The following is a 23,830-nucleotide window of genomic DNA, read 5'->3' as shown; positions in this document are numbered from 1 at the left end:
TTTCCGAAAACTTTGGGGATATTTGTCTCCATTTCAGTTTGAATTTCCGCGGTTTAACAGATTCAGCAGTTCCGCCAGCAGGGGGCGCTGTCTCCCGTAGCCGACCACTTCCCGCACCGACCACAGGGTGGCGCTGAGCCCGCCTCTCTGGCCCCACAGCGCATGCGCGTTCCCCGCGGACTCGGCTCTCAGCGCAGCTGAGGGGAGTTGAGTCTCCTCAGGCACTGCGGGGGCTGCGCCTGGGACGCTGGGCTCAGCGTCTGTGCTGACAGGAGCTCGGTCTCCTCAGGACTCGCTGGGGTTTCGGCTTCAGGACAACGTGGGGCTGCGTCCACGCTGACGGGAGCTGGGTTTCCTGAGGACGCAGGCGACGCCGGCGGAAAAGGTGAGGAGACAGTGAGGAAAAGTGAGGAGAAGCTTCCTGGGGGCGACTGACGGCGGGGGGGGTCCGTCTTCATGCGAGCCGGAAGGGCTTGGCGTGCAAAGCTGGGTTTGTTTTGAGCCAGTTCCGCACTGTTTTGGGGACTGTAGCTTCGCCACGTAGTGTGAAGTCAGGGAGGGAGATGCGTGCGGCCCGTTCTCCTTCCTCAGGGTCGCCTTGGCTCCTCGGGGTCCTTTGTGGCTCCACGCGCGTCTTAGGAGGATTTGCTCTGTTTCTGTGGAAAATGCCATGGCATTTCGGGAGGGCCTGCACTCACTGTGTGCACCGCTTTGGGTAGAAGGCACACTCTACCAATGTTAATTCTTCCGTTCCATGAGAACAGGGTAATCTTTCCATTTCTTGGTGTGTCTTTTTCAATTTCTTCATCAATGTCTTAAAGTTTGCAGTGTGCAGGTCTTTCACTTCCTTGGTTAACTTTATTCCCAGGTATTTTGTTCTTTATGGTGCAATTGTAAATAGGGTTGCTTTCTTTCTTTTTCTGATGGCTCATTATTAGTGTTTAGAAATGCAACTGATTAATGTGTATTGATTTTGCAACTTTACTGAATTCATTTATTAGTTCTAATAGTTTTTTTGTGGAATAAAGTGGAAAATTGGAATTCCAAAATCCCACTGTTTCTACCGTATCCAGGTCGTCCACAACACGGAGGACAGTGGCCCCTAATATAACCTTCCCCCAGTGCCTCTAAATGACACGTGGACTTCGGGTGAACTGGATCTGCGTAGGGCTCGGCTGCTCTATGGAAGCTTGACGTTTTCTCTGCTTTTCTGGCGTGCTATTGACATACATGATGTTTTGAAAAGTAATTTACTTTCCAGTAATTTCAAACATACAAATTTACACACGTAAAACAAGTCTTGTATCTTCACTAAATACATTCCTAAACATTGACGTTGACATTATTTACAGTGAAATTGTTATCATAAATGCTTTTTCAGGTTATTTATTGCTAGTGTATACATATAAGATAGATTTTTGTGAATTGATATTTTGTTCTATAACTTTGCTGCATTAGTTGACTAGCTCAAATAATTTTTTGTTCATTATAGGTAGTTTTATATATAAAATGATGTGACCTGTGTTCTGTGAAGAGACACAGTTTGAATTTTTCCATTCACACATGGATGCCTCCTATTTCTTTCCTCAAGATTCTGGGTAGGACTTCCGGCATCCTATTGAGTAACAATGATGAAGACCAGCTTCCTGGCCTTGCTCCTGATTTCAGGAGTAAATCTTTGTCTTTAACATTGAGCATGATGTTTGCTGTGGCTTTTTGTACTACTCTTTTCCATATTGAACAAACTTCCTTTTATTCCTGCTTTCTTGAGTGTTTGTATCATGAAATAACACTGGTTTTTTATTTTAGTTTTTTCTGCATTAATTGATATGATCGTGTGTTTTACTTCACACTTTTATTGTGGTTTATTACATTTTGCTTAATTTCAATATGTTGAACAACCTGAAATTTCTGGTGTAGAGATACTTGCTTATGGCATTATCCATTTAATGTTCTTTTCGTTTCCTGTTGCTATTATTTTGTGATAGACTTTTACATTCATCTTTATAAGGTATGCTGGGGTAGTTTTCTTTTTTATGATGTATTTGTATAATTCGATTAGATTTGGCTTGGTGTAAGTGGTTTGGAGGGTTAGCATTAGGGCTGGGGCTGTGTATGGTTGCTGTTATGGTTTATGTCTTATGGTTATGTTTACAGTTATGACTTTTTATGCGTATGGTTAATGAATACATTTTATGGTTTATGGTTTTGGTTATGGTTGTGGTTTTGTTTATTCCTTAAGGTTTATGGTTTTGGTCTCAGGGTGTTAGGGTCCTGCGTTAGAGTGGGTGTTAGGACATGGGCTAGAATTAGGGTACAGGTAGGATACGGGTAGAGTATGGGTTAGGGTAAGGTACAGGTTTAGGGCACGGGTTAGGGCTAAGGTTAGCTCAGGGCTTAGGGTCAGGATCAGAGTTTAGGGTGAGGATCCGTGTCGGGATTAGCATCAAGGCTGAGCTCGGCCGTTGTTTTCTGCTCCTCCAGCCCTGAGCCCTGATAGAAGATGAATGAAGTGTCTGCTCTGGTCCCTCACTGTTTCAAATTGAACTCAACATCAGTCCAGTGTTCTTAGGGCATCAGAGGTCATACAGGGTTTCCCTACACCCTCCCTCCTGGGTAGGGAGCCGGAAGGGCTTGGCGTGCAAAGCTGGATTTGCACTTCTTGAAGTTGTCTCCCGCTCATGGGCCAGTTGAAATGATTAAAAAACAAGCCAGGGCTGCAGCCCCTTGTCTATCCTGACCCTCAGGACCCCACACCTGTTCCTTGGACCTGGCCGGTGCAGCAAGGCCCATTTTCTGCAGCTATGAGCCCCTGAGGGGCGAGGATTGGCTGACCTGGGCAGCCTGACCCTGCCGGCCAGCCCTCCCCAGGTGTGCCTGGGTTGAGGTCAATATAAACACCGCTCCAGGCAGCAAGAGCCCCTGCACCTGTGCCTGACGCCATATTCTCTGCCCCGTCAGCAGTCTCGGCACTGGGCTGGTGGGAGGGAGTGAGGGGCTGCAGCTCTGTGGGTGGCCTGGTGTGAGTGGGGCTCTGCTGGACTTTCTGCAGGAGTTGCCGGGCTGCCATCTGCTAAAGAAGAGGATGTGTCACCCATACCTGCCGCTGGAATTTCTCCCCGGACAGAGGTGAGGAAGGAAAACAGTGGGGGCCGGGACAGGAGGGGTACCTCAGGCAGGGAAATGGAAAGCTTCCAGAAGAGCGCCCGGGGCCAGGACCATTCCGGCTGGCCTGCAGGCACCAAGTCAGCCTGCGTGCTGTGGCTGTTGTGACTCCAAGCCCCTTCCTCTAGGCTTTCAAGTCCTTGCACACATTCAGGTGTTTTACCTGGGAAGGGTGGGAACAGTTCAGCAGCAGCTGGCCTGGGGCTCAGCTCACGTTTACTCACAGACGCCTCAGCACCGTCCACCAGCTTTGCAATGAGGACACTTCTTTCCCGGGGGGCTGCTGGCTGCATGGGAGACGATTCCCCACCTCTGACCAACTTCAGAATTCTTTACCACTGGAGCAGGTGTCCTGATAGGGTTTTCATCTGTGTAACTAGTGGGTTCTTAATTATCAACGTGAACGGTGACATCAGAGGTCCTGAATTAGGGTGGAAATACTTATCCCCAACAGGTACAGGCATAAAAACCTGGGGAGGCCGTGTGCAGCCAGTACCCTTGGGGATGGGCTTCCGAATTGACCCCTCAACATTCTGGTGTCCAGCCACTGCTTTAGGACTTCTAGGGCTCAGTGCTGACTCTAAGGGTTCTGTAATCCAGCCTCTATCTGCTTTTAGTGAGACCCACACTTCTGGGATCCTACAGAGCAGGGTCTGTGTGACCGTTCTGTGGCTTCTGTAACAAATGACCACAAGGTGGGTGGTTTAAAACAACAGGAATTCATCCTCCCCCAGTCCTGGAGAGCAGGCATCTGAGATCAAGGTGTTGCAGGACGGAAGTCCCTCCAGAGGTTCCAGGATAGGGTTCTTCCTGCCTTTTCCAGCTTCTGGGGTCTCCAGGCAACCCCAGGCTTGCGGCTGCATCCCTCCCGTCTCTGCCTCTGTCTTCACGTGGCTTCTCCTCTGTGTCTGAGTCTCTCCTTTTTTGTCTCTCATAAGGACTCTCTCAATTGGATTGAGGGCCACCCTAACCCAAGATGACCTCACCTCGAGATCCTTAACTATATATACGAAGACCCTTTTCCCGGATATGGTCCTGTTCACGTGTTCTGGAGGGACACATCTTTTGGGGCCAGCATTCAACCCATTGCCTGTGTATAAAATAACCCTCATTTTAGGAGATTACCAAGGTCCCGTATGGACTGGCACAGACAGCAGCCATGTGGGTGGGGTCTGGGCAGAGTGAGGACCCTGGAATCACCTGGAAAGGATGAAGGCCTGGCTGCATTAGGTGAACCCTTCCACCACGGGGCACGTGGAAACAGCCACTCCCCTCTGTCCGTGGAAAGTGCCGAGTCCAGAAATGGTTATATTGCAAAGCTGGCTCTTCTGGGATCTCATCATCAATAGCATCATGTAACCAATAACTACGGGCCTGGGGGAATCGGTTTCTGGCACATGATGACAGCACTGTCTCTTTAGGCTCATCCAGCCTAGAATAGGAATGTTTGAAGGAGGAGAGTTTGGGAGATTGTGAAGCTCAGTTGTCCAGGAAACTGAGCAGGTTTGTCAAGGAAATTTCTCCCTTAAACTGAAGGCAGGGCTGGGAGAGCTGAACTCCTGGGATCTTTTCAAGGGGCTTCTCTGAAGCACCATCACCTGAGAGGTGGTCTCAGCGTGAGCTGGGGTTTGAGAAAAGTGTGATGAGATGAAGGCTGACTTTCTGTGACAGCTGGGGAGGGGTTTGTAAAGCACCTTGGCTTTTAAGGCATAGTTTGTTGCTGGAACAAAGTGTCTCCCCAAACTGGGCTGGAGCTCAAGATGTGTCTGTCCCCTTCTTCCCCTTCTTGTGAGAGTCCAGTGCAGGTGGGTGTCGGGGCCCAGGCTCTGTCCCCCTTGCTTCTCCTCCCTGCTTCCAGGTGAGGGCTCCAACAAGCAGGGTGGGGTGACCAGCTGGGCTTCATGCCCTCCGTCCTAGGATGCAGGCTGGCCAAGGCCCTCACCACCACCCTTTTCCCTTGGTAACACGAGGCACTACGCCCCAGCTGTAAGGGGTGGGAAGGCCGGGAGGTGCAGCGTAGCTGTGAACAGGAAAAAGGGAAATGGTTTCTCACGGGCAGCTGCACGGCTCTCCTGTGAGGGTCACCTGGACGGTAGCGCACAGACTCTGGGGCCTGTGAAGCTTCGATGCTTTGTGGTGCTGGAAATCCTATAGGAGATGGTCCATAGCAGGTGAAGCTAACGCTCTCAGTGGAGCTGGTGAAGCCAAAGGTCTGCAGTTCAGACTGAAGGTGCCGATGTACATACAGGACAAAACCATCTCATGTGATTGGACTTCAGGCACGTGTAACATGAATGCAGTCGTGTTATGCCGAAAATCTTCTATCTTGTGCCTCTCCTCAGGGACCCCCTCCTCAGTTCCTGGGGCTCCTGTAACTCACGTACAGGGGGAGGGAGAGTGGGCTCTGTCCAGTCTGAGCCCTGAGTTACCCTGCGTGTGAGTCTGCTCAGGACCGCCGTGACAAATAGCACAGACAGGGCAGCTTGAATAACAGACCTCTCCCATGCTGTCTGGGTGCTGTCGGAGATCAAGGTGTGTGCACGCGGGCTGCTCCTGAGGCCTCTCTCCTTGGTGCTTAGACAGCCATCTTCTCCCCAGGTCCTCACATGGTCTCCCCCTGTGCCTATCTGTGTCCTAATCTCTTCTTGTAGGACATCAGTCCTATTGGATTAGGATCCACCCTACTGACCTCATTTTTACCTTGATCACCTCTTTAAAAATCCCATCTCCAAATACAGCCACATCCTGGGGTCCTGGGGTTAGGGATTCAGCATGTGAATTTGGGGGGACGTGACTGAGCCTATACCATCCTCCTTAGGAACCAAGTGTGCTGCAGTCCTTCCTTCCCTCAAGTCACACGAGGTGATGTAATGGCTCAAGGAGAGGCCACTCGTGCAGAGCTTGTGTCCCAGCTGGGGACCCCTTCTCTGCTGTCTCTGATGAGGCCGTGGCAGTGCCTGCCCCGTCCTGAGGTGAGCAGTTCTGGGGTTTCCTGCCATGTCTCCCGGCCTGCTGAGGTGCCCATTTTCAGGGAACCCAGGAGCCAGCAGCCTAGTGGGGATGCCAGGGACTCTCAGGGCCTTGGCAGGTGTCTCTCCTGGCAGATACCCTAGTGAAAGTGGGGAAACATTTGGGGGATTACAGGTGGGAGAGAGTCTGTGTCATTTATGCTTCAGAAAGACCATGTTGGGGTGGGATGTGAGATGCACCACGTGGGCAGGGAGCTTTGTCAGGCCTGATGGAGGAACCAGGCACCAGATCGGGCTTGGGCCAGGGCTGTGGGCGTAGAGGGGAATTAGTGTGGGAACTGGCCACAGACTGTTGTCGAAATCTCGGCTTCCCTGTGCACCGAGGCCGAGCAGAAATACGGAGACAGGGATTTTGGAGGAAGAGAGAGGTGGCTTTATTTTTCTGCCAGGCAGCAGGGAAGACACAGCCGGCTAGTGCCTCAAGAACTGGGCACACCTCCTTGAGAATCAGGGAAGATTTTATATGTGGGACTCTCGCAGTCGGGGTATAGGATAAGGATAAAAGTAGTGAAGGTCTTGCATTCCTCCTTTGCATTATTTCAAAACAGTCACAGTTGGCATCAGGCCGCCCGGTAATTGGGGTCCAGCAGTCTGGTAATTGCGTCCGTTTGCCTCTGGTTTATCGGCGGTGACCTCGTTTCTGAAATGCAAAAACCATAGGGGGTGATTTGTTAGGAGGGGCGTATAGAATGTAAGTGCTGGACATAAGGTTAGGGAGTGAGAGGCAGGGGATGTAACTCTCACAGAGTTAGGGATGATGGGTGCCAAAGGTAAATTACATAGTGTCATGGAGTGAGGTTAGTTTTGTAAAGTACAAACCTAGTTACTACAAATGAGTGACAAAGTAAAACAAGGAGTGATGAACTCTTTCAGACCAGGTTATGTTTCTTCTCTAGCCTGTTCACTGTTCCCTTTATTTTCCTTGTTCTCTGGGGAGGGAAACCTTCATTTCTATTTTTGCTACAAGACTCTGGAGGAGCAGATGACAGTCATTGGGGCACAAGGAGGCTGTGAGCCTGGGAGACCCCAGTGTTACCGAACAAAACGTGGGTCCGCTTGCCCGAGTGCAGTAAAGCCAGTCTGACACCGGGTGGGGTGAAGGAAGGTGCAGCCTTAATTGTACAAGCGCCAATACAAGGAGGACAGGTGGCTTGTGCTCTAAAACCCTGAAGTCCCTGAGCGATTTCAGCAAGGCAATTTTAAAGGCCAGGTGAAGGAGGGGGGTCTCAGGGTGTGTGATCAGCTGGTGCACAGTTCTCTGGTTGAAGATGAGGTAACAGGCGGTTAACATTATAAATTATTAGGCAGTGGAATCTCTGGGGCTACCTGTTCATGATCATCAAGTAGTTAATTTCTTCCACTTGGTGGTGGTTTTAGCATCTGTAAAACAACTCAGGAAGTGTGCATCAGACACTGTTATCCAGGTACTTCAGAGAGGAGCTACAGCAGAGGATGTGGGGGAGGGGTCTGTCCTAGGAAGGCCGCGTAGGGTCCTGCTCGGTTACACCCGGTGCCTGGGCTCAGCAACCTGGGAAGGTGGGGCTGCTCCTGGGTGTGGGGAGCTGCAGGATCCCAGTCCTCTGAGGGGCCTGTTAGCCCCCAAGGGAGACGGGGATGCAGCGGCTGGACAGAGGCGTCTGGCCTGGGAGAGGGGTCCGGGCTGGAAATGTCACTGGAATCATCACAGGGAGGGAGAGAAAAGGCCAGTGGGGACAGGTAGGTCACAGCAGACTGTGCAGGTGACTGCGGTCCTGGTGGAAGCAACTCAGAGCCAGAAAGGAGTGGCCATCAGGGGCTGACCTTCATTCTCTTGTTCCTTTGTAAAGCCGTTGTGTCAGAGTTTGAGACACCGCCAGGAGTCGTCTGGGCCCAGTACTGCCATGGCTTCATCAAAGGGCCCAGGGGGAACAGAGAACCACTGCAGGCCCCGCCCATGTCCGTACTGGGAATGAACCCCATCGGGGCTCCTGGGCTCACAGACTTGAGGGAACCTCTGTCCTCAGGACCGGTCTTCCTCCCTCCTCTCACCTGCTGGTCAGAGGCCCAGGAACCCCCAACCTGGCTCCACCCCCAGGGCCTGGATTCAGAGGCCCAGGAACCCCCAACCTGGCTCCACCTCCAGGGCCTGGATTCTGGGACAGCTTAGGGGTAAGCAAGACCCTCATGCTCCTTTATCTGCTTAGGGATGAGAATGTCTTAAAAGCTGCAAGTGACTGATTACAAAAGACTGGGTGTTTCCAGCAGATATGGGTGGAAAGATGGGGCGTGAAGTTCCTGTGTCTGCAGGGTCTTCCCAGCATGAAGATCTGTGTGTTTCCCCTGGCCAGTCAGCATCCTCCCAGGAAGCCCAGATCCAGGATTACGAGGGCAGAGGCTCTCCCCTTGCTTATCTGTAACTTCCCATGCCCACAGCAAGGAGCCTGGCTCCCACCATCTGCCATTTATCTGTGCATTGCTCCTTTCCAGGTTCCATGTGCAGAGGTTTCAGAATTGTTAGCTACTACACCCTGGAAATAACTTCATAAAATAAAGCCCACTGTTTATATACGGTCCATTTTGCCTTTAGTCTACAGATTCCATTCATTTCCAAAGGTAACTTAGGTCAGCACCTTTTACCCCATCCCCTACAGTGAGTTGTTTCCATATATTTCTAATACATTTAGACTGTCACATTATGTATCCCATCCTGCAACATGCCTACATTCTAAATAACTAAACTTGAATAGATGATGATTGACTCTTTTACCCCATCCCCTACAGTGAGTTGTTTCCATATATTTCTAATACATTTAGACTGTCACATTATGTATCCCATCCTGCAACATGCCTACATTCTAAATAACTAAATTTGAATAGATGATGGTTGACCCCTTGGGCTACACACATCTATGGGCTTAGACAAATGCATAGTGACAGGTATCCACCCTAGAGTATCACATGGACTACTTCAAGCCCCCACCCCATGATCTGCTTATCATCTACGTAGCTTTGCCTCTCCCGGAACGTCATCAATGGGGTCGTACCGTGTGCAGCCTCCGCAGACCGGAGTCTTTCCCTTAGCGGTGTATACTGGAGATTCATCCATGTCTTTCCATAGGCTGGTGGTGCATTCCTTTCTGCTGAGGGGTACTCCACTGGACGTGTATGGGAGGAAAAACAATGTTCCCTCTACCTTTCTAGGTTCTTGGTTGAGGCCCCCCCCGCCCCTGTAATAAAAGATTACCAGGAGAAAAACAAATTTAATAACACGTATACCTTCTGAATACAGGGAGGATACCACGGAAAACTGAGTCACTCCCTGAAATGATCCCCTTAAATACCGTCTTCAGCTAAAAACAGAAGAAAGATGTCGGGGAAGGGGGGGAAGGCCAGTTATGGCAGGTTATCGTGCAAAGCCCAGTAAAGAAGGGTATGATTGTTTGCACATTTAAGTCAGGACTTCTCCATTGATGAGTGTTACTTGAGATTTCATTATCCTTCTATTTCTGGTGCAAAGCGGGACATACCCTTATAAATGGAGATTTCTGTATTGTAAATGTCCTTCACAAAAGGGCAATCTCTACTCAGTTTTCTGAGATTCCTTTTTTCCTTTTTTTAAAAAAATCCGACTGAAATATTCTGGTGCAAAGCGGGACATACCCTTATAAATGGAGATTTCTGTATTGTAAATGTCCTTCACAAAAGGGCAATCTCTACTCAGTTTTCTGAGATTCCTTTTTTTTTTTTTTAAAAATCCGACTGAAATCATCCTCATGCCAGAGAGAGAGATTTTGGGGTGGCATATTCTCCTTGCCTTGACATGGATGCTTATGCATTCATCTTTGTTTTCCATTTATTTTTGTCTGTTCGGTTTTCTTTATCAGTGTCTTCCAGTTTTCAGTGTGCAGGTCCTTCACATCCTTGGTTAAATTTACTCCTAGTTATCTTTTTGGATGCAATTGTAAGTGGGATTAAAAAAATATTTCTCTTTCTGATGGTTCATTATCAGTGTATAGAATGATAAATGATTTTTGTGCATTGATTTTTTTTTTTGTATCTTGCAGCTTTACTGAATTCATTTGTTAGTTGTAACAGTTTTTTGGTGGTTGGTATGGAAGTGCTGCTGTGCATAAGTGCATCCTTGTTTGCATTTGGACAGAGATTTTCAAAGCAGTTGCCTGAATACTGGAAGCACGATTGTTGGATCCCAAGGTAAGACTTGTTTAGCTTTGGAAAAAACTGCCAAATTGTCTTACAAAGTGGCTGTACATGCATCCCACTGGCAATGAGGGAGAGTTCCTGTTGGTCCTCACCCTCTAGCAATTGGTACTGTCATATTTTTGGAGTTTAGCAGTGCTAATAGGTGTGCTGTGATAGTTCATGATTTTAATTTGTAATTCCCTAATGGTGTCTGATGTTGAGCTTGTTTTTGTACGATTTTTACTATCTGTATATCTTTTTTGGCTGGGTGTCCAGATCAGATCCTCACCCATTTTTTTTTTATGGGGTTGTTTTAGAGGTCTTTGTCTATTCTGAGTCCAGTTGATGTCTGTATTTCTGGCATGGTATGACATGGTTGGTTTGATAAGTACTTTATTTTCTAGTAAATTTCAAGTGTATAAAAAACTTTAAATAGCAGTATAAAGTTTTCCACATTCACAGAATACTCCAGTTTGTTTTACCCTGTGAGAGTGGGAGGGCTAGTCTCCCAGGAAACCAGCACATAACCCCAAAATGAGGAATAATTATGATTTCCACATTATAATCCTATCCACAGACCTGCTTCAACTTTCACCAGCTGCCCCAGCTTTGTGGAAATGTATTTTTCTATTCGAATCCAGTTTTCTCTTCTTGGAACCATCACTGGGGCTTTTCCTCACTTTAACAACCTTGCTGGATTGAAAGTGTACAAGATGAGCCTGATCTGGGTGGTTTTCTGTGTGGCTTCTTTCACTTGGGATGTTTTCAGTGTTTATCCGCATTGTAACATTGATCATTATTTCATTCATTTTTTCCATTGTGATTAAAAACACATAACATTTACCATTTAAACCATTTTTTTAATAAAATTTATTTTATTTTTAATTTAGCTTTGGAAAAAACTGCCAAATTGTCTTACAAAGTGGCTGTACATGCATCCCACTGGCAATGAGGGAGAGTTCCTGTTGGTCCTCACCCTCTAGCAATTGGTACTGTCATATTTTTGGAGTTTAGCAGTGCTAATAGGTGTGCTGTGATAGTTCATGATTTTAATTTGTAATTCCCTAATGGTGTCTGATGTTGAGCTTGTTTTTGTACGATTTTTACTATCTGTATATCTTTTTTGGCTGGGTGTCCAGATCAGATCCTCACCCATTTTTTTTTTATGGGGTTGTTTTAGAGGTCTTTGTCTATTCTGAGTCCAGATCCTTTATCAGATACAAGTTTTGCAAATATTTTTCTCCCAGTTTGTGTCTTGTCTTTTGATTTTCTGAATAACGTCTTTGAGAGTAGAAATCTTTAATTTGATAAAGTCCATAATATTACTTTTTTCTTTTGTGGATTGGCTTTTTGTGTTGTGTGTTAAAACTCAAAGCTCATGATGGAGAGACTAAACCCAAGGTCATGTATTTCTGTGTTTATCTCTGTAATTTTGATAGTTTCACATTTTAAATGTCTGTTAATAAATTTGAGTGAGTTTGGCGTAAGTTCTAAAGTTTGTGTCTGGTCATTTCATTTCATACAGTTTCCAGTTAATGGTTTCTTAACTATTTTGGAGAAGTCATGGGATACTTGACTGTATTTCAGTTTGCATTTCCACAGTTTAGTGGATGCAGCGGAAGTGCCTTCAGGGGGCGGGGCCTCCACCGAACTGGGAGGCGGCTTGGTCTGCACATTCCCATTGGCTGGCAGGGAACGTGAGCCCGCCTCCCTGGCCCTCCGCGGGAAGGCCCATTCTGCCTGCGGACTTAGCACCATGCGCAGCTGATGGGAGCCCTGCCACCTCAGGACCCGCTGGGGCTTTGGCTTCTGGGACACGTGGGGCCGAGTCCATGCCGATGGCTGGGCTTCGGGACAACCCAGGGTCAAGTCCACAGTAACAGAAGCTGGGTCTCCTCAGGACCCCCTGGGGCTTCAGCTTTGGGACACTGTGGGATCCAGTTCATGCAGACAGGAGCCTGGTCTCCTCAGGACCTGCCAGGAGGTGATGCCGCTGAGGGAAAAGGTGAGGAAAAGTGGGCAGAAGGTTCCTGTGCGTGGCTGACTGCTGCAGGTGTCTGTCTTCAGAGGACCCAGGAGAGGAAGGGCTTGATGTAGAAAACTGGGTTTTTGGCCCCTTTTGTGTGTGGTGTTGTCCCCTGCATCGGCAGGCGGACTCTCAACCACTGCATCACTGATGTTTGACATCTTTTCATGTCCTTGTTGACCATTTGTATGTCTTGCCTGGAGGACAGTCCTTGCAAGTCATTTGTCTGTTTCAAAAATTGTATTGTTTGTCTTTTTGTTGATGAGTTGTAAAAGTCCTGGGTATATTCTAGATAAAGAGTCTTATCAGATATATAATGTGCCAATATTTTTTTCAATTCTGTGGGCTGTCTTTTTACTTTCTGGATAGCCTCTTTTGATGCACAAAGTTTTGTAATTTTGAGGAAATCCAATTTATCTATTGTTTTCTTTCATTTCTTATGCTTTACTGTCAAATCTAAGAAACCATTGCTAAATTCGTGGTCAGGAAGATTTAATTCTTTGGTTTATTTGAGAGTTCATAGATCCTTTCTCGGTACTCACTAGGCCAGGCTTTAGGCCTGGGGTTCTGACCACATACCTGTAGGTTGATTCCTGGGCTCTCTGCTCTGTTCCTCTGGTCTGTGTGCCTGTTTTTGTGCCAGCTCCACACTTCTTTGGGACTGTAGCTTCGTAATGAAGTGTGAAGTCAGGGAGCTAATTCGTGGTCAGGAAGATTTAATTCTTTGGTTTATTTGAGAGTTCATAGATCCTTTCTCGGTACTCACTAGGCCAGGCTTTAGGCCTGGGGTTGAGTCAGTGTGAGGGTTCAGGGGTCACGGTTTAGGGTTATGGATCATTGTTGGGAAGTCATTGTAGAGGGTTGTGGTTAAAGGTCATGGTCAAGGATTAGAGTTTGGGGGTCAGGGGCGAGGGTCTCGGGGTCTGAGGCTAGGGTTGTTAGGGGGTTACCGTGAGAGGTTAGGGCTCTTAGGGTGAAGGTTAGGGTTAGGTTTAAGCACAATTGGCCCTCATTGCCCTCCCCTATTCTTCTCTCTGAAGCCTCCAGAATGGATAGGACTTGCCCTGGGTCAAACAGGAATCAGGGAGCTGAGGTGAATAACTTTTTCTGGCCTCCCTTCCCCCAGTCCTGGGCTCTGAGAGAAGAATGAAATGTCTGTTCTTGTCTCGGACTGTTTCTTATCCACCTCAACCTCTGTCAAGGATTGGGGAGGGTGTCAGAAGTCATGCATGGTTTCCTTCTGCCCTCCCACCTGGAAAGGGTGATGCTGGCCCTACTCTGCCTGGGCAGCCCCAGGTTCCAGCACAGCCCAGACAGGAGGGGACTCAGTGGACATGTGTGGATTTATACAGGACTGGGTGCAGTGACCTGCCAGCCCCCAGATGCTGCCTTCTTGAGGGCTGGTAGGGCCCTCCTGGCACTGGAGGCATCCTTTGTCCCATCTGAGTGGGCATGAATAGATGACCAAGTCTCAGGCAGGACAGCCCTCGACCTCTGACTATCCAGGCAGGCATCTGTGGTCTTCTAGCTCAGTCCAGCCTGGGCATTGTCAGGCCCTCATGTATAGTTACTGAGCTGACCATGCTGCCGGGCAATTGAACAGCTACCTGGGCAGTGTAGACATTCCTTTGAGAAGTTTCAACTACCAACATCCATGTGGTTGAGAAAAAGCCCTCCCCCTCACAGCCTTGTAGCTTGCCAAGAGAGGTGATAATCCTCTAAACATTGGAGTGTGTCCCTGACACAAAAACCATACAGCAGACCATGGTCCTGCAATCCTTTGTCCTTTCAGTCGTTAGAAACTTCTGACATTCTTATTCATTAAGAATCAAAGATATGGGAGCGGGGCTTCCCTGGTGGCGTAGTGGTTAAGAGTCCGCCTGCCGATGCAGAGGACACAGGTTCGTGCCCCGGTCTGGGAAGATCCCACATGCCGCGGGGCGGCTGGGCCCGTGAGCCATGGCTGCTGACCCTGCGCGTCCGGAGCCTGTGCTCTGCAACGGGACACGCCACAACAGTAAGAGGCCCGCGTACTGCAAAAAAAAATAAATAAATAAAAAATAAAAAGATATGGGAGCAACTGGACCTCCCAATGGGAGGTTCACACTGAGACTGCATTGTCTTGGAGAGCCATATGCATCCATGTGGGCTCTGGAAAGCCTGCCAATTATGGGTTCCATGGCATGGAATAATTCTTGAGCCTCCCATTACTTCATTGCACAAGAGTTTCCTTACCACCCTAGCATTTGGTTTCTTCCCTTAGTAAAGGAGACAGAAGAAACTGGAAAAGGAACAGTATTATTTTTCAGGGATGGGCAATTAATATGGCCAGGGAGATGGCATAGCTCAAGGGCTCCCACCTCTCAGGGGCAGGAATGAGGTCTGTGTGTCTTCTGAGGGCACATGGGCTCTTCTGGGCCAACCTCTGAGATGTGAGGACCTGGTGCCCAAGGCAGGAGACTTGAGTTTACCATCAAGAATAATCCTACCTTTTCAGCAAGTGAAAGAACTTCTTGCAGTCTTGGGAGGACAGTAAAAGCACTGGATAAGTAGCTGCAGCCCCTGACCCTAAGTGAACCCCTTTCTTCCTTTTGTGTCAGATTCTGTGCTGTACAGTGAGCTGTCATTGACATAGAATCTGTTGCTTTCTCCTGGCCAGCATCTGTTGTCATGCCCGTGCCTCAGTTTTCCTTTGAGAATTACATCTCACCTGCTTCCAGTCCAAAAGTTCCAAAAGGATGACCCCATGTTCCACCCAGCTCGAAGATAGGTTTACAGCCCACGTCTAGCCAGTCCCATTTTCCATCTTCTGGTGATGGGTGAAGTATGAGACTGTAACGCAAGCCAGACCAAAGGCATTTAAAACCATGACTTTCTTGGAATCCAGGAAAAGGAGAAACTCTTTCTTGGAAAATGGATGGTGAATGGTTGTCAGCCTAGAATAGCTGTTGGCCCAAGGGCAGTGAGAGAGCCTGTGCCTGTGAATGGGGTCCCCCAAAGGCACTGAGCGGGACAAAGGTTTGGAGAGAAGCAAGATCACGCTGAGACAGTGTGAGCCCCTGGACCTGCCAGATCCAAACCCATTCTTCAACTTGCCACTTGCAAGTATTAATGTATTTCTACCCTTACAATAAATACTAATTTATTTTACTTCAGTAAGTGTGTCCAGTTGCTGGGAATAAAAAAAAGTCCTAGTTGACACATCCAAATCAATACTCCTTGATCCATCCTCAGGTGTTCTCACTGGGTAGGCGTGGCTGGGGGAGGTGAAGACACTGGGTGGGGTCATATACTAGGGGAGCTGCCAAACAGCTCTGTCCCTGTTCCTTCCCTGTCCCGGGAGAGGGAAAGCCTGGAACAGTGATAGGATAACCGGTATGGGGAAGAGGTTCCTCAGTGATTAATTGGTCTTTTTGTGTTTTCCTTAATTTAGGGTTCATTTTGGTAATGGGTTTTTACAAAGAAATCACCCGTTTCCTCTAGATTTCCTGTTACAGTAGTTTTCTCTTATTTGACTTTTAATTTGTCTTGTCTAATTTTCTACAGAATCATCACAAATAATGAAGAAATACTGATACTTTATTATTAACTGAAGTCCCTATTCACGTTCCCTTTGTTATACCTTTCCTTGTTCCAGGGTCGCATAGGACATGGAGTCATCATGTCTGTTTAGTCTCCTCTGGGCTCTGACAGTTGCTCAGACTCTCCTTGTTTCCATGACCTTGACAGCGTGGAGGAGGGCTGCTCAGGTATTGTATAGACTGCCGGGTGCTGGGATTTGCTTGGTGGTTTTGTCGTGGTTAGACTTGGCTTTGAAAAAGCAGACCACAGATGTGAAGTGCTTCCTCTTCACGATATATCAAGAGGACAGGCTCTTAAGGGAACTTCTCCATTATATTCTTAATTTTGGTCACCTAGCTGAGGTAATGTTTGTCAAGTGTTCCCACAGTGAGGTTAATTTTTTCCCATGTCCATCCTGTATGTCTTATGTAGGAGGAAGTCATAATGCAGAAGCCACACTTGAGGAGAGAGGGGTTAGCTTCACATCCTTGATGGACAGCTGAGTGGCTATATACATTGTTTAGAAGCTTTTTGCATAGGAGATTTCTATTTAACACCATTCACCAAAAACTATGTAATTTATTTATGCCAGTTTGGACACGTGAATATTTATTGTAAACTTTTGGTTATAATCCAGCACTACATTATTAGACTGCTTAGTTCATTCTTGCTTTGGCTGTTGAGAGCTTTTTCCATTTGCTCCTGTTTTCATTTTACATAATTTTTCTTTCATGTGTTTTTTTAAAATTTTTGGTACTTCTTTACTTTCTGATATTTTAAGATTATCCTGCTTCATATATTTACTGTCTCAGTCCTAGCAGCAGCCCTTTCTTCAAAGAGCCCTTGTTCCTTTTATTAGAGAATGGTATTAAAAACTTACATGTGGGAGCTAAATATGCTCAGCTGACAGTGCATGTATCCCAGCCTATGCATATACATAGTTCCACATGGAAATCTTTATAATTAGGTGTATCTCTATTAGGCTAAAGATAGTTTATACTGATACCTCCAACATGATCTGTTATTACATGAATATTGTAACCTTCTCTCTTTGTCTGTGACTTCCCACTCCAGTGGTCAGAAACCTGGCTTCCTCCATTTGTCGTTTATTAAATTCACTGCTTGTTCCATTCGATGACTGATATAGTAGTTTCAGTACTGTTAGCTGCTACCCCTCATGGGAAAGAACTTAGAGTCCACTGTGTATGTATGGCAATTTTGCCTTTGGCCTACAGAGTCCGCCCATTTCCAGAGTTAACTTAGGTCAGCCCATTTTGTCCCACCACCAACAGTGAGTTTTTTCATACATTTGTAAATCAGTTAGATTCTTGTTACATTCTGTATGCCAGTCTTTGACACTCCCATATCCTAAGTAGCTAAATATGAATAGATTGTAATTTACTTGTTGGGTTGTAAAAATCTGTGGGTGTAGACAAATACATAGTGACAGCTATTCACCACTAAAGTATTATATGGACTGTTTCAACCACATATTCCATAAACTGTTTACCATGTCAGTTTTGCCTTTTCTAGAATGTCATATAAATGAGGTCATACAGTGTGTAGCACTTCAGACTGGATTCTTTCACTTAGCAATGTGTTAGATGCATCTATTTTTTTTTTTTTTTTTGCCCGGGTTGATGGTCCATTCCTTTATATTGCTGAATGCTATTGCATTGCATGTATATGAGAGAAAAAATAATTTTCCCTCTACTCTTCTGTGTTCTTCATTGAGATCTCCCTTGTAATGAAAAGGAGATGAACTGGAGAAAACAATCAGAAGTTTAATATATACCATGCATACCTCCTGTATACTTGAAAGATACCCAGGAAAACTGAGTCACTCCCTGAAATGGCCCAAGCCATTACCTTAAATGCTTCTGCTGAGAAAAAAAAAGATGTTAGGGAATGGAGGCAGCCATTTAAGGGAGGTTATTAGGCAAAGCACAGTAAACAAGGGTGTGGTTGTTACACAGATTTATATCCAGGCCTGTTTCATTGACACGCTTTTTTTTTTTTTTTTTAACATTTATTTACTTAGCTGCGCTGGGTCTTAGTTGAGGCCTATGGAATCTTTAGTTGCGGCATGCGGGCTCTTATTTGCAGCATGCGGGATCTAGTTCCCTGACCAGGGATTGAACCCTGGTCCCCTGCATTGGGAGCATGGAGTCTGAACCACTGGACCAGCAAGGAAGTCCCAACAAGCTTTTCTTGATATTTAGTCATCATTCAATTCCTGGTCCAGAGAGGGACATACCCTTACAAATGGAGATATCCTTAATAATTGTAAATTTACCTCATAAAAGGGCATTTTCTACTTGGTTTTGAAAGATTCTCCTGGGTCTGTTTCTTTTCTTTTCTTTTTTTTTAATGCAATACGCGGGCCTCTCACTGCTGTGGCCCCTCCAGTCGCAGAGCACAGGCTCTGGACGCGCAGGCTCAGTGGCCATGGCCCACGGGCCCAGCCGCTCCACGGCATGTGGGATCTTCCCAGACGGGGGCACGAACCCATGTCCCCTGCATCGGCAGGTGGACTCTCAACCACTGCGCCACCAGGGAAGCCCCCGTTTCTTAAATTAATCCGTCCAAAATAATCCTTTTGTCAAGTGGGCATATTTTGGGGTGGTGTATTCTGCTCCCCTTGACATGTATGTGCCCTAATTTGCTTATGAATTCATCTACAGAAGGACATCCTGATATCTTTAAGTTTTTAGCCATTATGAATAGAGCTGCTGTGCATTGCTTGATGCTAGTTTTGGTTTGAACACAGTTTTTCAAAGCAGTTGTCTAAATACAAGAGGTACACTTCTTGGATCCTAAGGTGAGACTGTTTAGATTTGGAAAAAACTGCCAAACTGTCTTCCGAAGTTGGTTGTACACGCATTCCACCAGCATCTTGAGTTTATTCTTGTATGCTTATTTACTGCCTGTTTATCTTCTTGGGCCAGGTGTGTGTTTCAACCTTTACCAAATTTTAATGGCATTGTTGGCATAATTTGAGTACAGATCCTTTATCAGATACGTGTTTTGGAAATAGTTTCTTGCAGTTTGTGGTTTGTCTTTTGGTTTTCTGAATAAGGTCACCAGACCCAAAGTCATGTAGATTTTCTTTTTTTTTTCTAGGATTTTTATAGTTTGGTAATTTAAATTTGTCTATGGGCAATTTTGAGTGAATTTTGGTTTAAGTTGTGAAGTTTGTGTCTACATTCATTTCATTACATATGGTTTCTGATTAATTGTTCCTTAACCATGTTTTGAGAAGATACAGTGAGATACTTGGCTCCATTTCAGTTTGGATTTCCAAACTTAGTTTATACAGCAGAACTGCCTTCCGGATGAGGCCTCTGGGTTTGTGAGTGCGGCACTCCCGGCACTTCTCTGACGTCCCACAGGGGGCGCCGAACCCACCTGTCTGACCCTGGGGGCACAGGTGCACCCTGCCCACAGACTTTGCTCTGTGACAAGCAGACAGGAGCTTTGTCTCCTGTCAGGGCTTAGGTTTCTGGACCATGAGGCATTGTCCACACTAACAGGAGCTGGGTTTTCTCAGGAACCACTGGTGAGGAGACTCCACAAGAGGAAAACATGAGCAAGTGTGGAGAATCCTCCCGTGCAGCTGACTGCTGGGCGGGTGGGGTGCATCTTCAGGGCACTCGGCAGAGCAAGGGTTTAATGTGGAATACTGAGCGCTTTTAGTTAGTTTTATGTGCAGTATAGATGGTGACCAGTGTCGTTCTTTGGAGACTGGTGTCTAGTTTTCCTGGCACTGTTTGTTGATGGCTTTGGGTAGAACAAACATTTTTTTTTTTTTTTTGTGGTACGCGGACCTCTCACTGTTGTGGCCTCTCCCGTTGCGGAGCACAGGCTCCGGACGCGCAGGCTCAGCGGCCATGGCTCACGGACCCAGCCGCTCCGCGGCATGTGGGATCCTCCCGTACCGGGGCACGAACCCGTGTCCCCTGCATCGGCAGGCGGACTCTCAACCACTGCGCCACCAGGGAAGCCCCAAACATTTTAATAATAGTAATTTTTCTGATGCATGAGCATGGAATATTGTTTTCTATTGTGTCTTCAATTTCTTTATCAATGCTTTATAGTTTTCTGAGTATAGGTCTTTCATGTCCTTGGTTAAATTTATTCCTAAATAGTTTGTTCTTTTTGATGGAAATGTAAATGGGATTGTTTTCTTGATTTTTCTTGCTGGTGGTTCATTATTAGTGTGCAGAAATAAAACTGATTTGTGTATATTGATTCCATATTTTGCAACTTTACTGAATTTATTTTTTAACATATTTTTTGAAGTAATGTGAAAAATTGTAGTACTAAAATCTCACTGTTTCTACTGCACCCCAGGTAATCCACAGGACCCACGACATGGTAGCTAACTAACATACTCTTCCCACAGTGCCTGTTAATACCATGTGGGCTCCTACAAGGGAAGTAAGTATCACAACTTTGGTTGAATGTGGTCTGGGTAAGTCTTGGCCTCTATAACTAAGTTTGATGTCTGTCTTATCTGATTTTCTGGCATGGTACTGACATGGTTGTTTACAAAAGTTATTTACTTTCCAGTAACTTAAAATGTACAGAAAAGTTTCAATAATGGCAAAAAGTACTCACATTTGCCACTTCACACAAAATGCTCAGTGTGTTTTACCCAAGGAACCAGCACATAATCCCTAAATGAGGAAATCATGATGTCCACATTATAATTTAATACACAGGCCCACTTCAACTTTCATCTGCTCTCCCAACTGTATGAAAATGTCTTTTTCCGTCCTGATCCAGTTTTCTTTTTCTGGAACCATTACTGAGTTTTCCCCTCATTTGGACAACCTTGATGGATTTAGCAGACAAGATGAGTATGGGATCTGGGTGGGCTTTTCTTTCTTTTTTTCCCCTTGTGATATGCACAGGCTCCGGACGCGCAGGCTCAGCGGCCATGGCTTACGGGCCCAGCTGCTCCGCGGCATGTGGGATCCTCCCGGACCGGGGCACGAACCCGTGTCCCCTGCATTGGCAGGCGGACTCTCAACCACTGCGCCACCAGGGAAGCCCTGGGTGGCCTTTTCTGTATGGCTTTTTTCACTAAGGATGTTTTTAACGTTCGTTTTTGTAACAAATATCAGCGCTACACTTTTTTTTCCATTGTCATTACAAATACAAAACATGACTTTAGCGTTTAATTCATTTTACGTATCCAGTTTTGTGGTATTAACTACCTTCATGTAGTTGCACAAACAAGTTAACTAACACGTGTACATCCTGTGTGCATGGGAGATACCCAGGGAATTGAGTAACACCTTGGAATGGCCCAAGACATCACCTTAAATACCGTCTTCATCTAAAACGAAAACAAAGGAAGGGTAGAGTTGTTTCTGTCTACATTCATTTGATTGCATATGGTTTCCAATTGATTGTTGTATAACTAGTTTTAGAGAAGTCATGGGATAGTTGGCTTCATTTCAGTTTGAATTTCCAAATTTAGTGGATTCTGCAGGCTTGATACAAGGTTCACAAACTTGATATTGAATCAGGACATCCCATGGTGTAACTGGTATTAATGGCTTGTTCAACAATTAAAGTTCTGTGTGATATGAGTTCAGCCTGGAGTAATCCAGGTTAGTTTCTATCTGTTATACATTTGTCTCAGGATGAAAGGACAAGGGAAATAAGGCCTACTTTATAAAAGTGACTTCAAATTAATTGATGGTATAATCTCAACCTAATTTTTAAAAAATTTATTTTATTGAAGAATAGTTGACCTACAAAGTCGTGTTAATTTCTGCTGTACAACAAAGTGATTCAGATATATATATACACACACACACACATACATATATACATACTGTTTTTCATATTCTTTTCCATTATGGTTTATTACAGGGTACTGAATATAGTTCCCTGTGCTGTACAGTAAGACCTTGTTGTTTATCCACCCTATATATGATAGTTTGCTTCTACTAATCCCAAACTCCCAATCCATCCCTCCCCTCATCTTCCCCTTGGCAACCACAAGTCTGTTTTCTTAAATCTGTGAGTCTGTTTTTGTTTTGTATATAGGTTCATTTGGGTCTCATTTTAGATTCCACATATAAGTGATATCATATGGTATTTGTTGTTCTCTCTATGGCTTACTTCACTTAGTGTGATAATCTCTAGGTCCATCCATGTTGCTGCAAATGGCATTATTTCATTCTGTTTTATGGCTGAGTAATATTCCATTGTACATATGTACCACATCTTCTATAGCCATTCATCTGTTGAGGGACATTCAGCTTGCTTCCATGTCTTGGCTATTGTGAATAGTGCTGCTGTGAACGCTAGGGTGCACGTATCTCTTTGAATTATAGTTTTGTCTGGATATATGCCCAGGAGTGGGATTGCTGGTTCATATGGTAATTCTATTTTTAGTTTTTTGAGGAACCTCCATACTGTTTTCCATAGTGGCTGCATCAATTTACATCCCCACCAACAGTGTAGGAGGGTTTCCTTTTCTCCACACCCCCTCCATCATTTATTTGTAGACATTTTAATGATGGCCATTCTGACCACTATGAGGTGATAACTCACTGTAGTTTTGATTTGCATTCTCTAATAATTAGCGATGTGGAGCATCTTTTCATGTGCCTATTGGCCATCTGTATGTCTTCTTTGGAAAAATGTCTATTTAGACCTTCTGCCCACTTTTTTTGAGTTGTATCAGCTATTTGTATACTTTAGAAATTACGCCCTTTTTGGTCACATCATTTGCAGGTATTTTCTCCCAAACAGTGAGCACAGGTTCTGGAACAACTGGATACCCCCATGCAGAAGAATAAAGTTGGACCCTTACCTCCCCCCACCCCGTATACAAAATCAACACAAAATGGACCAAAGGCCTAGATGTAAGAACCAAAATTATAAAACTCATAGAAGAAAACATGAGAGTAAATCTTCATGACCTTCGATTTGGTCATGATTTCTTAGATTTTGCTACCAAAAGCACACGCAACAAAAGACAAAATAGATGAATTGGACTTCCTCAAAATGAAAAACAGTTGTGTATAAAAGGAGCAAGGAATAAGATAATCCACCAACCAAAATGGCCCAAGATGTTTGCAAACCATGTATCTGATAAAGGACTGTAGCCCACCAGCCAGGCCCCCAGTGGTCCAGTGCAGTGTTTGTGTGGCCCCTCCTATCGTCGGTGATCAGGGGATTTCAGGCCCCACAGCACCCGAGGGGTGGACACGGGTCATCCTCAGCACCCTCAGGGAGTGAGTGCTGGATGGTTTTGAGCCCAGATCCACTCCCATTACTGCCCTCAAAGGCTGAAGGCTTCAGCATGCCTCCAGAAGGACACAGAGTATTTGCAAGTCTTTGAGAACCAAGAGGACAGTCTTCACTTTTCTGAAAGGGCATCTTATTATTTCACAGCATGACCATTTTCAATCTGGCTCTCAGGGGTGCCCTCCCGCCTCCCTGATTTCTCTGAGAGTGGCCATGGGGGTTTGGCTGTCCCCAGTCCCCACACCAGGTGACAAGGCCAGTGGGGCCAGACGCTGATGGTCCTTAGATTTGCTGGAGACTAGCCCAGACTCTCAGCCTGTGATTGAACGTGGACGCCCCTGCTTCTCCCCGTCACTGATTCTCATCTCCTCCTCTGTCTCTTTTCCTCTTGCTTTTCAGTCTCAGATTTACCTGATGGCCACCACTCACAGTTCCCGCAGAGCCCAGAGATTTCTCCTTGAAGGAAAGGTTCTGGAAAATCAGAGGGATAAATAAAGGATGCAGCTGATTCCCGCCTTGTGCTGACACCCAAGAGGGTGAGGAGAGTGAGTGTTTTCTCATTAGAATTTTAAATCCTCCAAGTAATAGATCATTGTGG

At 46.0% G+C, this 23,830-nt stretch overlaps 1 long non-coding RNA gene across 1 annotated transcript; it reads left to right on the top strand.

Annotated features, from left to right (window-relative positions):
• The first annotated feature begins 247 nt into the window (after positions 1–247).
• LOC112410528 (uncharacterized) lies at positions 248–23,770 on the top strand. Its single transcript, XR_003005439.1, has 5 exons — positions 248–385; positions 3,053–3,129; positions 16,037–16,148; positions 20,314–20,400; positions 23,632–23,770. It is a non-coding gene; the product is annotated as an uncharacterized LOC112410528 (long non-coding RNA).
• Positions 23,771–23,830: the final 60 nt, after the last annotated feature.

Source organism: Neophocaena asiaeorientalis, unplaced genomic scaffold (genome assembly GCF_003031525.2).
Source record: "Neophocaena asiaeorientalis asiaeorientalis breed wild unplaced genomic scaffold, Neophocaena_asiaeorientalis_V1.1 scaffold30, whole genome shotgun sequence".
NCBI classification, from domain to species: Eukaryota; Metazoa; Chordata; class Mammalia; order Artiodactyla; family Phocoenidae; genus Neophocaena; species Neophocaena asiaeorientalis.
The sequence above is the reverse complement of the archived record's forward strand: the minus strand, read 5'-3'. Positions and strand labels throughout refer to the sequence as shown.